The sequence below is a fragment of the Theropithecus gelada genome, chromosome 20, assembly GCF_003255815.1.
Source record: "Theropithecus gelada isolate Dixy chromosome 20, Tgel_1.0, whole genome shotgun sequence".
Taxonomy (NCBI): Eukaryota; Metazoa; Chordata; class Mammalia; order Primates; family Cercopithecidae; genus Theropithecus; species Theropithecus gelada.
The window spans coordinates 64499954-64517370 of NC_037688.1; positions in this window are offsets into that span (position 1 = coordinate 64499954).

Below are 17417 nucleotides of genomic sequence, written 5' to 3' on the forward strand. Positions count from 1 at the left end.
CAATTCAGGGCATGAAGCACATTCACAATGTTGTGCAACCATCACCACTATCCATTTCCAGAAGTGTTTCTCTTTTTTTGCTTCTTGGTGGCTTTTTTTTTTTTTTTTGACAGAGTCTCACTTTGTCACCCAGGCTGGAGTGCAGTGGTTCGATCTCGGCTCACTACAACCTCCATCTCCCGGTTCAAGTGATTCTCCACCCTCAGCCTCCCGAGTAGCTGGGATCAGAGGCATATGCCACCATGCCTGGCTAATTTTTGTACTTTTAGTAGATACAGAGTTTCGCCGTGTTGGCCAGGCTGGTCTTGAGCTCCTGACCTCAGGTGATCCTCCTCCCTTGGCCTCCCAAAGTTCTGGGATTACAGGCGTGAGCCATCACTCCCGGGCCATTTCCAGAGCTCTTTCATCCATCCTAACAGAAACTCTTCACTGGTTAAACACTAGCTCCCCATTCCCACCTCCCCCTAGCCCTTCTAGTCTGCTTTTGGTCTATTTAGTCTGCTTTTGGTCTATGAATTTGCCTATTTGGGGTACCTCTTCTCAGTAGAATCGTGCTATATTTGTCCTTTTGTGTTTGGCTTACTTCACTTAGCATAATGTTTTCAAGCTTCATCTGTGTTGTAGCATGCATCAGAACGCCATTCTCTTTTATGGCTGAATAATATTCCTTATTATATTATTATTATTATTTGAGACAGGGTCTCACTCTGTTGTCCAGGCTGGAGTGCAGTGGTGCAATCTCAGCTTACTGCAACCTCTGCCACTCGTGTTCGAGTGATTCTTCCGCCTCAGCCTCCTGAGTAGCTGGGATTACAGGTGCCCACCACCACGCCCAGCTAAATCTTGTATTTTTGGTAGAGACAGCGTTTTGCCAGGTTGGCCAGGCTGGTCTTAAACTCCTGACCTCGAGTGATCCATCTGCTTTGGCCTTCCAAAGTGCTAGGATTACAGGCATGAGCCACCAGGCCCAGCCTCTTAACTATTTTTAATAGAAGAAATGAAGAAAGTGTAGGCCTTGGGTTTTCCAAAGTGCTTCAACAACTGCATGGGGAAAAACAAAAGTCACTTGTGTGTAATTTTATTAGGGTAATATTATTACCTCCACTCTACAGAGAGTTGTCCGTAACCAAGTGAATGACAGACCCATCTGACAGCGAAAACTCAAGCATACACTGAGAATGATCCTATGGTTTAAGAAGAATGTGTGTTTGGATTTCGGAGCTAAGGAATCTGGGAGTGGCCAATTTGAAGATTCAGTCCTTATCCATGAAGGGCATCTGAATTTCTGGCTTATCCCTTGGAATGCAGGCTGTCTGGGGGATCGAGGCCCTTTGTTCTGGGTTAAATGGAGATTGCTAAGTGGAGATTGCTGGTGGAGGATGTTAAGTGAAAACTGGTATATAAATTGCATGCTTTTTACAAATGGTAGTGGCCCTCCTGTCCAGCCTGCCACTCCTGGACTGCTCGGTATTTAAGTCCCCAATGAACCCTGTGTCTTATTCACTGGCTCTGGGTATCTCCTTTGGCCTGGTGGACATGGTGCCAAACCTATTAGAGTCAATAGGGGTCTGGCTTGACACCAAGCTATTTCATGGCCCCAATATGCTTCCAGTTAAATGAGCTCTGCTGGAAAGAAGCTTTTTGGATTTTTTTCTCCCCTTTTATTGTCCTGGTAATTTGGATGTGACAAATTGTGATGGATTTGTATTGTGCCAGCTTAGCGAAAATTGAACTGCATTTCTCAGAACTCACTTCCGTGCAGAGTTCCAGGTTGACGTGAGCCACAGGCACATTTTGAGTAAGATTGAGAAGGTGGATGTGGGGCAGCAACTATGTTGCTTTCTGTGCTGGGGAGGCCGGAGCCTGCAGGGGGCTGTGCAGCTCACACGCATTGTCCCTTATCTTCTGGTTCACCTGGTTGATTGGGGAAGCAGCCAGGCCCACAGTTCCTGGATCCTCTTTCCATTCTCTCCACTCCTGGCTCAGATGCATGTTAAACTGCACAAAGAAGAGCACCAGCTACTGCTGCAGGATTCTCCCATCATTGATGCTGGAGACTTGGAGGCAGTGAGAGACCTATGTGAGTTCTGGCCTGTCCTCTTAGTTCCAGCTCAGTCTCTCAGGTTCCCATTTGTCCCTGCAATCCTCCACTTCATTTCCATCATCCTTTCCTGCCTGTGTGTCCCATGGATGTCTGGTTCTAGCACAAGACACAGAAGCAATGTCCTCATGTGGGCTGTGCCCCCAGTTCCCACCATTGTGTAGGGTCAAATCATTATATAAATCTTTTAGGACATGAATCTCCTGGTGGTGTTGCCTCTCTTGACTGAAATGCAGCCCTGACTGATGTGCAGATGCTCAGACCTGTTAGCTCAATTAATGTGTACACTCTGGTCCAGGGTTAGGCAGAGGAGATGCTGTTATCCCCATTTTATTGAAGAACAGACAGAGGCTTGAGTAATGGGCTCAACTTACAGAAATGGTAAGTGTTGGAACTCCTGCAAGAACTAGGGCTTTCTGATTCCTAGCCCTGCCCTCCTTCTGCTGTGTTCTGAGGTTCTCTCTTTCCTTGATCAGTCAACAGCCCCAAAGACAAGGTTAAGGAATCCCAGCACATCCACTTCCTCCTGCAATTCTGTGTCCTACTTTGCAATGGCTGTACAGGCAGTCACATTGGGAGGACAACATTGAGAAAGACCTCTGGGTCCATGATGCCCTTGACGTTGCTGGGTGGGTGGAAGAATCTGAAGGGCAGTCTGAAGGGTCTCACCACCTGCGTTGGACCCTCTAAAGCTTTCTCCTTTAAGCGGGGTGGACATTCTGCCTGACGCTTTGCTCACCCCTTTCTATTTATTCTTCTCGCAGATGAGCTGCTACTTTGGCCAGATAACAAGTCACTGATGAGGCCATGATGACTAATGGCCAGAGTCACTCCTCATTGAAAGGCCTGTTAGTCAGGATCCTCCAGAGCAACAGAACCAACAGGATGTGCACTAAATAAATGAATAAATAAATATTTAAACATTTTTATTTTAAGGAATTGGCACACACACAAGTAGAGGGGCTGGCAAGTCCAAAATCTGCAGGGTAGGCAGGCAGGAGACCCAGGGAAGAATTGATGCTGCAGTTCAAAGTCTGTTGGTGGAGTTCCCTTTTGCTTGGGGGAGATCAGTCTTTTTCTTAAGGTTTTCAATGGATTAGATAAGGCCCACCCACAAACCAATAGGATGTGGGATACACACATACACACACACACACACACACACACACAGAGAGAGAGAGAGAAAGAGAGAGAGAGAGAAGAGATATACTTACTATAAGGACTTGGCTCACATGATTATGGAGGTTGGCAAGTCCTAAGATCTGCAGGGTGGGTGGGCAAGCTGGAGAAGAGGAGAGCCGATGGTATATTTCCTGCCTGAATATGAAGGCCTGAGATCCAGGAGAGCTGCTGGTATAGTTCCAGTCTGAAGGCTGGCAGGCTTGAGTCCCAGAAAGAACTGATGTTTCAGTGTGAGTCCAAAGGCAGGAGAAAAGCTGATGTTCCAGTTCAAAGGCTGTCAAGCAAGAAGAATTCTCTCTTATTCAGGGGAGGGTCAACCTTTTTGTTCTAGTCGGGCATTCGGCTGACTGGATGAGGCCACCTTCATTAGAAAGGGCAGTCTGCTTTACTGTCTACCGATTCAGATGTGAGTTTCATCTCAGAGACACACACCCTGAATGATATTTGGCCAAATATCCGGGCACCCTATGGTCCAGTCAAATTGACACATAAAATTAACCATCCTAGGAAGGTAATTGCTTTACTCAAAATCTACTGATATAAAGGTGAATCTCATGTAAAAACTACACAGCAACATCCAAATGTATTTGATCAAATATCCAAATACTGTGGCCTAGCCAAATTGACAAAAAATTAACCATCACTAGAGGTCTCACCCATACATTTTCTGCTGTTTTCTTTCTAGTTTACGTGGGATTGATAAACTGAATCAGGATCTCTCTTTATTTATTTATTTAGAGATGGGACTCTCACTCTGTCACCCAAGCTGAAGTACAAGTGGCACGATCATAGCTCAGTGCAGCCTCAAATTCCTGGGCTCAAGTGATCCTTCTCTCTTGACCTCCTGAGTAGCTAGGCCTACAGATGCATGCCACCATGCCCGGATAATTTTTATTTTCATTTTTTGTAGAGATGGGGTCTTGCTATGTTGCCCAGGCTGGTCTTGAACTCCTAGACACAAGAGATTCTCCCACCTTGACCTCCCAAAATGCTGAGATTACGGGCATGAGCCACTGCACCCAGCCAGGACCTCTGTTAGAACCCACTCATTTCTCCTTGTCCGTGTTTATCCTGTGTGACTGTTTTCAAACATGGCTCCCAAATTGTTTGGCACACCTCCCTTTGAGAGAGAGAGGGGACTATGTTCCCTTCTTTAGAATCTGGGTTCTATGACCACCTGACTAGAAGAATATGGCAGAAGTGACTCCATGCCAGTTTCCAGACCCAGACCTCAGGAAACTCACAGCTGTGGAATGCAGCAGCTCATGCTTATAGTCCCAGCACTTAGAGAAGCAGAGGTGGGAGGATTGCTTGAGGCCAGGAGTTCAAGGCCTGCCTGGGCAAAATAGTGAGACCCTGTACCAAAGAAAGAAAGAAGGAAGGAAGGAAGGAAGGAAGGAAGGAAGGAAGGAAGGAAGGAAGGAAGGAAGGAAGGAAGGAAGGGGAGGAGAGAAAGAAGAGAAGGAGAGAAAGAGAGTAAGAGAAAAGAAAGAGAAAAAGAGAGACAGAAGAAAGAGAAAGAAAGAAAGAAGGAAAGAAAAAAGAAAGAGAAAGAGAGAAGAAAGAAAGAAGGAAAGAAAGAAAGAGAAAGAAAGAGAAAGAAAGAAAAGAAAGAAAAAGAAAGAAAGAAAGAAAGAAACTGATTCCTAGCATTTACTTCCTATCTCTTGGAATCTAGCAACCATGCTGTGAGGAGGTCCAAGCAGCCTGTGGAGATGCTCCCACATAGAGAGCCCTGGACTCCTTAGCCATCACCTCCAACCCCCACCTCACCAGCCCTGGGGTAGGTGGGTTTTTATATTTAACTGTGGGTTACTCTGGATCTTAGGTTTATCAATACATCACAGAGTCATTGCCCACCCAGGGAGTTTCACAGTGTGTTCCCAGCAGGCTGGACCCCAAAGTACAAGTGCTAATGTTGGGATTTCATCCCATTGGAATATTTATGCCAGTTCATATTTCTCCTGTGTCTAGCCCCTGCCTTCTACCTCTTAGCCACATATTTCTAAGATGGGATCATGAGGGTGGGGTGAAGTCACCATATGGTGCCATAGCACACCCGACCTTTGCTTCCCTTCTTTCCTATATCTTATCAATACAGAAATGTCTAAGGGGCTTGGGGATATTTTGAATTTATAAGATAGATGTGTTAGAATTTGACATTTGGGAAACATAAACACATGTTCCTAGAGGGATGGAGCGTCGTTATCATCTACTCAGAACCCCCAGACCAGCACTTAACAGGTACGGTTCCCAGATGCTCAGGAATTCCTGCTCTCTGAGCTCACATTTCCTAAAAGCAGAGTCTAAGACAAAGATGTATGTGACGTATTGAGGGAGGGCTCACCAGAGAAATTTGTATGGAAAGAAGAGAAGCAAGAAAGCCTGGGAATAAATTAAGTAAGAAAGAGAAATCTACCCTCAACCTGATGCCATGGTGAGCTCTAGAGTCTAAATTACACCCCAGAGTTTATTGTGATTTGAGGCAAGAGAACAGAGTTCTTGTACCTCCACACCAGTCAGCCATTGGCCCTAGCCACCTGTTGAGGGTGGCACCATGCATCTAGGCTCACACATTTCAACCTTCAAGCCACCTTCTTTTTTTTTTTTTTTTTTTTTTTGAGGCGGAGTCTCGCTCTGTTGCCCCCAGGCTGGAGTGCAGTGGCGCGATCTCGGCTCACTGCAAGCTCCGCCTCCCGGGTTTATGCCATTCTCCTGCCTCAGCCTCCCGAGTAGCTGGGACTACAGGCGCCGCCACTACGCCCGGCTAATTTTTTGTATTTTTAGTAGAGACGGGGTTTCACTGTGTTAGCCAGGATGGTCTCGATCTCCTGACCTCGTGATCCGCCCGTCTCGGCCTCCCAAAGTGCTGGGATTACAGGCTTGAGCCACCGCGCCCGGCAAGCCACCTTCTTTCTGTGGTCCCTCCTGTTTTCAACAGACCTGATTGTCCTCTGCTCAGTGAGAAGCCTCAGCATTCTAATTTCCTAAAAGGGCTTTCAGATCTTTAATTCAGAGAAGTCCCGTGGAGGAAGTGGCCTTCTAGATCACAAATTGTAGACCATGGAGTCTGTATTACTGATCTTTTGGTTTCAAGTGTGAGGACCAATTATCTGAAAGTTTGGAATAAAGTAAAAAGATAGCTGTGTAACTTCCAAATCAAATTAGAAAACTGTCTGCCTAAGGGTTTTCTGATTCTCTACAGGATGTCATGTTGATTTTATTATTGATTAGGGCCCAGATTCTATAACATGAGATGTTAAGCTGTAGAAAATTGAGGTTGCAAAAGAGTTTTGTCCTGTAGGGGTGCAACCGATTTCTGTCCAGTAGAGAAGACAGCAACCTCAAAGATTATTGACATGTCATTATCCTAGAACAGAGACCAGCAAACTTTTTGAGTAAGGAGACAGATAATGTATATTTTAGGCTTTGTGGGCTGTATCGCCTCTGTTGCCATCAACTCTGCCATTACAATGTGAAAGCAACCACAGAAAACACATAAATGAATGAGTGTAGCTGTATTCCAGTAAGACTTTATTTATGAGCATTGGAACTGGTATTTCATATTATTTTCTTTCCTTTTTTATCTTTTTCCTTTTTTTTTTTGACAACAAGGTCTCACTTTGTCACGCAGGCGGAGTGCAGTGGTACAATCACAAGTCACTGAAGCCCCTACCTCCTTGTCGAGCGCTCAAACTATCCTTCCAGCTCAGCCTCCAAATAGCTGGAACTCCAGGGCCATGCCACCATGCTCGGCTAATTTTTTTTTTTTTTTTTTGTAGAGACATGTTTTTGCTATGTTGCCCAGGCTGATCTTGAACTCCTGGGCTCAAAGTGCCGGGATTACAGGCGTAGCCACCACACCTGGCACCGTATCATTTTCATGTGCTGCAAAATACTGTTCTTTTGTCAACTGTTTAAAAAAATTCTTAGTTCATGGGCCATACAAAGGCAGATGGTGGATTAGCCTAAAGGTTTTATTGTTCTGTAGATGACTAACTAGTTTTGTATTTAACTCAGACATTCATTCCACCTTTTTTGGTCCCACTAAATGTATGTGCATGGGTGTGTGTGTAAATGTGTGGGGCGTGTGCATTGGTTTTCCTATCTCTGAACTAGTTTACCCTCCTGCTGGTTCCTTCATTAATGGGTTAAATAAGTCTTTGATACATGTTCACCATGTATTTGTATGACAGTTATTTTTTAACTTTCTGACAATTATACTTGGATGCACGTCACAGAAATCCTTGTGAGCTAGCTTCTCCGTTCACTTCTCTCCCAAATTCCAGTTCTTTTTGAATATGCAGTTTGGCCGCCTCTTTTGTTCCCTTGGCTCTTCTCCTCGCATCAAGTGTAGTATCAAGATGTTTTCCTAAATAAACGCAGTTTTGTCCTCAGGAGAAATTCTGGTGCCTACCATTTTTCTCCTACCACTCTATTATTACTATAATAAATTTAATAGATTCCTGGACCAGGCCTGGTGGCTCACGCCTATAATCCCAACACTTTGGGAGGCCGAGGCGAGCGAATCATTTGAGGTCAGGAGTTTGTGACCAACCTGGCCAACATGGTGAAACCCCGTCTCTACTGAAAAATAAAAGATACAAAAATTAGCCAGGTGGTCACCTGTAATCCCAGCTACTTGGGAGACTGAGGCAGGAGAATAATGGGAACCCGGGAGGTGGAGGTCGCAGCGAGCCGAGATCGTGCCACTGCACTCCAGCCTGGGCGAAAGGGTGAGACTCTGTCTCAAAACAACAACAACAACAAAAAGATTCTTAGACTCCTAAAAAACATTTTTTTTTTAAGGGCTGGATATGGTGGCTTATGCCTGTAATCCTGACATACAGGATTTTGAGAGGCCAAAACAGGAGAATCACTTGAGACTGAGAGTTCGAGACCAAACTGGGCAACACAAGAGACCCTGTCTCAAGAAAAAGAAAGAAAGAGAGAGAGAAAAGGAGAAAGGGAAAAAGGAAGGGAGGAAGGGAGGAAAGATGGAAAGAAAGAAAGTAAAGAAAGAAAGGAGGGAAGGAGAAAGAAAGGAGGGAGGGAAGAAGAAAGGGAGGAAGGGAGGGAGGGAGGGAGGGAGGAAGGAAAAGAGAGAGAGAGAGAGAAAGAAAGAAAGAAAAAATTGGATGTGGTGGTGCATGCCTATCGTCCCAGCTACTTGGGAGACTGAGGTTGGAGGACTGCTTGAGCCCAGGAAGTCGAGGCTGCAATGAGCTATGATCATGCCACTGCACTCCAGCCTGGGTGCCAGGGTGAGATCCTGTCTCAATTAAAAACAAACTAACAAAACCCAAAAACTTTTTTAGGAGTCCAAGAATCAGGAGCATGCTGGTACATCTACTCCAAGGTAAAAGACAAATTATCATGTCTTGTAATCTTATTGGAATACAGCTAAAGTGTAGTTGTAACCCAATAAGGCTTTATTTACAGACATTCGAACTGGTATTTCAGATTTTTTTCTTTTTTCTTTCTTTCTTCCTTTTTTTTTTTTTTTTTTTGAGACAACAAGGTCTCACTTTGTCACCCAGGCTGGAGTGCAATGGGCACAATCACAACCCATTGTACCCTCCACCCCCGGTCCAGGGCTCAAGCTATCCTCTCACCTCAGTCTCCAAGTAGCTGAGACTGCGGAGCCACGCCACCATGCTTGGCTAATTTTTGTTATTATTAGTTTTTTTGTAGAGACAGGGTTTTGGCAAAGAAAGAAGCACAATGACTGGCAGGCCTCTTTGGAGGCTGGAGGCAGCAAATTCTACACCTAGGGATGCTGCTCCAGCACATCGTCCAGGAAGCATGAAGGCTTGTCAGCTTCGAGCGGAGCCCAGAGCAGGAAAGGACTCTCCCAGCAGGACCGGGTTGTAGTGCAACCTCTTTTGCAACACCTTCCTCCGTGAGACAGCCCATGGAGGGTGAGGGTGCAGGCCAATGGCCGGGGCTGGCAGTGGTCTGGCCTGCATGGATGAAAGGTAATGAGTTAATCACACTGGTGGTGGATGAGGCACAGCAAGGCTTATCAAGGAGGTGCCAGCTCACATCAAGCTGCCAAGGCCTACGTGGGGGGAGTGGGGTATATGGAGTCTCTGAGGGCTCCTGCAGGGCTTCTCCCAATCTCTTCCTGGCATCCACGCTTACAGCGCAGCTGGAGACTCGCCCTCGCGGATCTGTGGTGTTATTAATGCAGACCAATGCACCCCAGAATGGTTGGCTTTGACAGGCCCATGTGACTGGTGGATTCTTTCTATTGTAAAGCAAATAGTGATGACTCCGGTGGATGCGGGGTAAAGTACAGGTTTCTGCGGAGGCGGAGTTCACTGAACATCTGATTGTTGTTCGGTTCTAGAGGGGGTGGGGCAGGCATTCATTAAACGGTCCCTAGGCTGTGGGAGGTGGGCATTTCCCAGCCTAGGAGCAAGTGGAAAAATTGGCATCCTCTCCCTACCACGTCCAGAAGATGGCCAAAATGCCATGGGAAAAATTGCTCATCTTCAGTAACAACCAAAGAATCATCAATTAAAACCAGAACCGGCAATGAATGTTATTATTTTTGTCATCTTTGCCTAGATTAGAGTGTACATTGGCATCGCTTCTTGAAAGCATTTTGGCAATAATTATGCTAGACATGTCCGTGTTTTGTCCCAATCCACTGCAGCTGGTCCTGGGTTTGTGGCCAAGTCAAACCTAGCCCTAAAGGTTATAAGAGAGAATTGGGTTGAAATATGTTTCATTTTAAATATAGCTCGGTATTTTTAGCTGCACAAATAATACATGAATACATGATCGTCGTTAAAAAAAAAAAAATCAAGCATTACGGACAAATCTAAAATTCTACCTTGAGGCCATTTCCCGCAATCCCTGAAGTCCTCTCTGTTATCAGTTTCATGTGTATCTTTCCAGGCCTTTAAATCTCTATTTACAGACATATGCATTTATAGAAATATAGAGTGTAATTCTGTGGGAGTTTATGAACATAAATGACATAATGTTCCCTATTATAGTCAGACTATGATGCAAGTGTGATGCCCTGTGAGGGAGAGGGTGGAGACATCCTGGATCATCCGGCAGTCTAAGGCAAGTCCAGCAGGCCTACTGGGGCCTCCTTCAGCCAAGTTCACCACCAAAGGAATCTTGTGTATCCCAGGAATATTCCTGCCTTACTACTCCATGTCGCTCAGTCATTATCTGGGAATGCAAAGGAAGTGATGAATTTCAAACACAAAACCTGGGGCCCTCAGTCAATCACGCCCCTGGTAGTAGGAGGTCTGCATGGTGCATTCTCATGGCCACCACAATATACATGGCCGGAAAACGGTTCACTACTGTGGTCAGTAGTGGTTATCTCTGGCTGGTGGGATTGTAGAAGACATACACACACACACACACACACACACACACACACACACACAGAACCCTCCCTTTTTTTGTAGTCCACATGCATTTTTAAAAATCAGCTTTATTGAGGTATAATTGTATATTTTAAAAACCAAGTGTTGAAGGCATATACTATTTGATGAGTTTGGACACATACATACAGCCATAATGCCATTACCACAATCAAGGTGATAAACATATTCATTACCTCCAAATGCCACCTGCATTATTTTTATAATAAAAAGCAATTCTAGTTTTAAAATGTACATACATTTTGAACTACCAATGCCACTTCTAGGAATATATCCCCGAGAATATAATTGAATTTGTGTACAGAGATGCCTATCACTGTGTTATTTGTAACAGTGAAAAATTAGATGCAATCTAAATAGCTAACAATACAAGAATAGTTAAATCCTTTGATGCATCCACACAATGTGGTCCTATGCTTTGTTTACAATAGTTGTATAGGTGACATATATTTATAGTCATGATCACCTGCCTATCCATCTATCCGTCTATTTTCCCTAAGGGAGAGACTATATATTATCTATCCATATATGACTATCCAAGGACTATCATATAGATATGATATATAGACAGATATATGGCTACCATATCCTATAGACTATTATCTACCTATCACCTATCTCTAACAATATATATCATCTTCATTTATCCATCCATCATTTATCTATCATTTACTATTAATCTGTCACCTATCATCTATTTTCTCTCTCCTCCCCTCCCTTCTCCCCTCCTCCCTTCTTTCCTTTCCTTCCTCCCCTCCTCCCCTCTCCCCTTCCCCTCCTCCTTTTCCCCCTTCCCCCCAACCCTTCCTCCTTCCTTCCCCTTCTCCTTCCCGCTCCCCTCACCTTCTCCTCCTTCCTCTCCCTTCTTCCCCCTTCTCCTCTTCCTCTCCTCTCCTCCTCCCCCTCCACTCATCCCCTCCTCCTTCTTCTCCCTTCTTCCCCTCCTCCTCCTTCTTCCCCTCTCCTCCTCCTTCTCTCTCTCTCTGTCTGGAGTTGTTCTCAGGCTTGGTTGCCTAGCTTGCCTGCCCCCAGCGGCCCAGAAGCCACAATCTAGGAAAGGCTGTGAGTCCTGTGGGCTGTCAGAGACTGGCACAGTGGCACCCAGATATGACAGAAGACAAAAATGCCTGAAGCAGATGCAGCGCATATTACCCTGAATCAAGAAAAGGTGAATTTCCTTGAAGATCTTCTGTTTAAGGAGGCAGGGAGATGCGTAACATGGTTTAGAAAGATTTCCATCCAAAATGTAAAAATAGAGATATTTGTAATGCTCAAGGAATAAATTTTAGTTTTCTGAAAAAGTCACCTATGCAGAGCTCCTCATGTCCCAAAGCTGCCAGATAAATCACAGTCAGGGCTGGAAGGGACCGTGTCTCCATTTTACAGAGGAAACCAAAACTCTGAAGAGGTTAAGCCACTTCCTTGAGCTCACACAGTAAGTGTCAGTGGTGGCATTTGAATCCATGTCTTTTTGGTTCCGGATGTGGTAACATGGAGATGCACCACCCAGATCCCCCTTCAAGGATGGTGATAGCGTTTTTCCTGTTCAGCTTGACACTTCTAGACCACCCTGTACGTAAGTCCCAATAAATGCTATGCCTCCTTCACTGGCTCTGGGTCTCTTCTTTGGCCTTTCGGACATGGTGCCACCCCTGTTGGAGTCATTAGGTGTCTAGCACAACACAAGCTCAGAACTCAGATTGCTGAACTTCAAAGGCAGTTAATCTTCTAATTAAGGCAGTTTGTAATGCCAGCCCAAGACCGAGGTTGGCACCCCCGACACATGGTGAAGCAGAGGCACCCTGGCTATCCTTGAGGTTTGCAATGAGTCACAGAGCTGCCCAGAAGAGCCCAGCATAGGTCATTCAAATCCCAGCTGACCCACAGGGATGCATGTGTTATAATAAACAATGGTTGTTTTCAGCCACTGAGTTTTGGGTGGCTTGTTCTATGGCACTTTTGTAGCACTTGCCAACCAATACAGTAAGAATAATACCTAACTTACATAGCTCTATATGCAGGCATTGTTCAAAGCCTCCACATATATTATTTCATTGAATTCTGACCTTGATGAGGTACGTACTTACTGTCCTCATTTTACAGATGGGGCAGCTGAGGCACAGAGCTGGAACTCTGCTTCTCTGCTTCTTCTCGTGGAGCCAGGGAGAGCCACTAACATCCTTTTCTGAACCATCCAGGCTCATGTGTCCATCCTTTTCTTTCCAGTCCCACTTGCCACTGCCTCTTTCCCCTCTCTGCTTTGGGAAATTACAAGAAGCTTCCTAACTTGGGGTCCCAGTAGGCATCAGAATCTGTTCATGGATGCCCCTAAGAGGGATCAGAATATGATATCCCAAAATATGCCACTTTGGCATCAGGACTGTTTTGAGTTAAAGACAATCAAGAAATGCCAGGCCAGGTGCAGTGGTTCGCACCTGTAATCCCAGCACTTTGTGAGGCCAAGGCGAGAGAATCCCTTGAGGCTGGAAGTTTGATAACTGTCTGAGCAACATAGTGAGACCTCATCTCTACAAAAAATAAAAATAAATGGCAGACAAAAGAAGAGCTCTCTGTCCTCCCCCTATTGCTGTCACAGGTGATTGGCAACTCTCTGGGTCAGTGGTGCAGGGGTAAGAAGAATTTACCAAGACAGTTGTAGGTAAAGAAAGGCAGATTTATTAGAGAAACTATGAAAGTATGTTGCAAGGTTGCAATGGGCAGCACAGCAGAGAAGGAGCTGTCTGCAAGGAAACGAAGGCTTGCTGGGGATGTTATAGAATGGTGCTTGTGCTGAAGAGTGCTATGTGCAGCACTGATAATGCCAGGGTTGCAGTGAGCTAACTTGCAGGTGTCTGGTGAGTGCTGGGTACAGGAAGATTGTGAGCTTTTTTGTGCAGGAAAGCTGTGTCCTGGACCATGAGGAAAGGCAGACTTAGAGTTAATCAGCTTTCTCTTTTTGCTTTCCCTTGGTCCTACCAGCCTGACTCCTTTTCCCTAATTAGGACTCCACATTTGCCTAAAAGCAGAGCATAAATTTCCCTTTGTAAATGTAACATAAATTTCCATTTGTAAAGGTGGTCCCCTCTCCTGTACCAGGAAGAGGTGAATGACCCTGGAGATCACTTGAGTCTACATAACAAACCTTACTAAACAATTTTAATCTACCATCCATTTCCTAGTCACCTTCCCACAATTTGCTGCCTCTAGAAAGCCAACCCTCTTTTCCTTGTCTAGTCACTTCTCCACGACTTATCCCCCTTTGTTAAAATGGTAGATAAGCCCCCAAGTCTAACCACCTCTTTAGGTTTTCACTTCTTTTCTACGAAGTCCCTCTCCATGTAAAAACATCTACACAACTCTTATGCGTTTTCTTCTGGTTAATCTGTCTTTTGACAATTTGATTCACAGGCCACCAGAAAGGAACATAAGAGGATAGAGGAAAAGTTTTCCTCCTTACACTGCTAAATTCTGAGGGATAAATGCATAAAGCATCCTTTTTAAAAAAAAAATGAGATAGGATCTCACTTTGTCACCCGGGATAGAGTGCAGTGGCATGATCACAGCTCACTACAGCCTCGACCTCCTGGGGTAAAGCAATCCTCCTACCTCAGCCTCTAGAGTAGCTGGGACTACAGGTGTATGCCATCACACCTGGCTAATTTTTATTTTCTGTTTAGAGGTGGGGTCTCACTATGTTGCTTAGAATGATCTCGTACTCCTGGGTTCAAGTGTACTCCTGTGTTGGCCTCCCAAAGTGTTGGGATTACAGGCATGAGCCACCATGTCTGCATGCATTAAGCATTCTTGAGAAGTCTCTGACCCAGTTCCTCTCCAGTGTAGTACTGGGGAGGGCAGGATTTTTAACAGCATAGCCAGCGTTTTGCTGGGGAGTGAGAAGCCAGTGCATCTTTCTTACAGGCACCCCAATCTGTATGAGCAATTTCTTAAAGCTCTGCTCACTTGACACCGTGAAGATGTCAAGTGATGGAGAGAAAGCAACCCCTCCTACTTTCATAGGAAGAAAAGGTAAAAACCTTTTTCACTGTGGGCGCTGTGTTCCCCACAAGGCCAAGGATCCCACTGTTTGTCTTTCTCTACTCATGTGGTCGATTATAGTAAGGCCAGGTCTGCAAACCGTTACATAAGCTCTAAGGGTAGTTGAACGGTCTCATGTGTTCATTGCTCTCTTCAGAATGAGAGGTAATTAGTACCTGTTGCTTTCAGCTGTAGGTCCCAGGACCAATTCTGAAGCAATAGGAAAGTCCCATTTTAACATCCTTTTCAGAAGAATATTCCTGCAAAAATCTGAGAAGCTGCACAATTTACCAAATGCCAACTGATTTTTTTTGGTGTGTATTTTAATCTCTTTGTGCTTCCTTTTTGGTCCTGGAAGGCCCAGATTTTTAGGTTCCCCGCAACCCCAGTCCATACCAAAGCAGAAACAAGGCTCACAGAATTGGAAATGGAACGGAGGCCTCCTGCCTCTCTGTTCAATGTTCTTTCTGCTAATAAATATCTATTGTTTTTCCTGCCTGGCATGCATTCTTTCTTCTGGTAACATTTTAAAAAATTGAGATAAAATTCATGTAATGGGCCAGGCATAGTGGCTCACGCCTGTAGTCCTAGCACTTTGGGAGGCTGAGGCAGGCAGATCACTTGAGCTCAGTAGTTTGACACCAGCTTGGGCAACATGGGGAAATCCTGTCTCTACAAAAAAAATACAAAAACCTAGCTGGGAGAGGTGGTGTGCTCTGGTAGTCCCAGCTACTTGGGAGGCTGGGGCAGGAGGATCACTTGAGTTTTTAGAGGTCGAGGCTGCAGTGACAGGAGACTGCATCACTGCACTCTAGACGGGGCAACAGAATGAGACCCTGTGTCCAAAAAATAAAACAAAAAAATTCATATAATGTAAAATTTATCATTTTAACTATTATTTTAAAATGTACAGTTCAGTGGCTTCTTGTACATTTACAATATTGTGCAATGATTACCACTGTCTAATTGCAGAGAATTTTTGTCTCCCCACAAAGAAATCCCATACCTATTAGCACTCACTTTCTATTCCCCCTCCACACATTCCCTGGCAACCACTAATCCACTTTCTGTCTCTACAGACTTGCCTATTCTGGATATTTCATATATATGGAATCATACAACATGTGGTCTTTTGTGATTGGCAGCATAATGTTTTTCAGGTTCATTCAGGTTGTAGTATCTATGGTTACTTCCCTCCTTTTCATGCTTGAATAATATTCCACCCTATGAATAGACCACATTTGTTTAGTCATTCATCTGTTGGTGAACACTTGGGTTGTCTTCATTTTTTTTTGTTTTTATCAATAATGCTGCTGTGGGCCGGGCACGGTGGCTCAAGCCTGTAATCCCAGCACTTTGGGAGGCCGAGACGGGCGGATCACGAGGTCAGGAGATCGAGACCATCCTGGCTAACACGGTGAAACCCCATCTCTATTAAGAAATACAAAAAACTAGCCGGGCGAGGTGGCGGGCGCCTGTAGTCCCAGCTACTCGGGAGGCTGAGGCCGGAGAATGGCGTGAACCCGGGAGGTGGAGCTTGCAGTGAGCCGAGATCCGGCCACTGCACTCCAGCCTGGGCGACAGAGCGAGACTCCGTCTCAAAAAAAAAAAAAAAAAAAAATAATGCTGCTGTGATCGTATTTTTTTGTTTTTGTTTTTTGAGACAGGGTCTTGCTCTGTCACCCAGGCTGGAGTGCAGTCACACAATCATGGTTCATTGCAGCCTTGATATGCTAGGCTCAAGTGATCCTCCCATCTTAGCCTCCCAAATAGGTGGGACTACAGATGTGCCTTACCATGCTTGGCTAATTAAAAAAAAAAAATTCTTATGGAGATGGGGCCTTACTATGCTGCCCAGGCTGGTCTTCAACTCCTGGGCTCAAGTGATCCTCCCTCCTCAGCCTCCCAAAGTGCTGGGATTACAGGCATGAGCCACTACACCCGGCCAACCACTTATATTTAAATACCTGTTTCCAATTCTCTCAGGTCTAGATCTAAGAGTGGAATTGCTGGATCAGATGTAATTCTATGTTTAACTTTTTGAGGAACTGACAAACTTTTCTGCAGTGGCTTCACTATTTTACCTTCCCACCAGCAATTTATGAGTTTGGTAATATTTTTGTTTTCCTTTGAAGAACCAGCCTCATCTTTGAGCCCATGTGGTGGTGGGAATATTTAAGATGTATTCTTGGCTGGGCGCAGTGGCTCATGCCTGTAATCCGAACACTTTGGGAGGCAGAGGTGGGTGGATCCCTTGTGCCCAGGAGTTTGAAACCAGCTTGGACGACATGATGACACCTCTTCTCTGTTTTAAAAAAATACAAAAGTTAGCCAGATGTGGTGGCACACGCCTAAGCGCCCTGTAGTCCCAGCTACTCCAGGGACTAGAGGTGGGAAGATCACCTGAGCCCGGGAGGTTGAGGCTGCAGTGAGCTGTGATTGCATCACTGCACTTCAGCCTGGGCAACTAAGTGAGACCCTGTCTCAAAAAAAAAAAAAAAAAAAAAAATTACCCTCTTAGCAAATTTCAGGAATACAATACATTATTATTAACTATAGTCACCACGCTGTACAATAAGTCTCCCAAACTTATTAATCTTGTTTCCAAAAGTTTGTATCCTTTGACCAACACCCCCTCCCATTTTCCCCCACTCCCAGCCCCTCTGATGATGTGACTCCCACCCCAT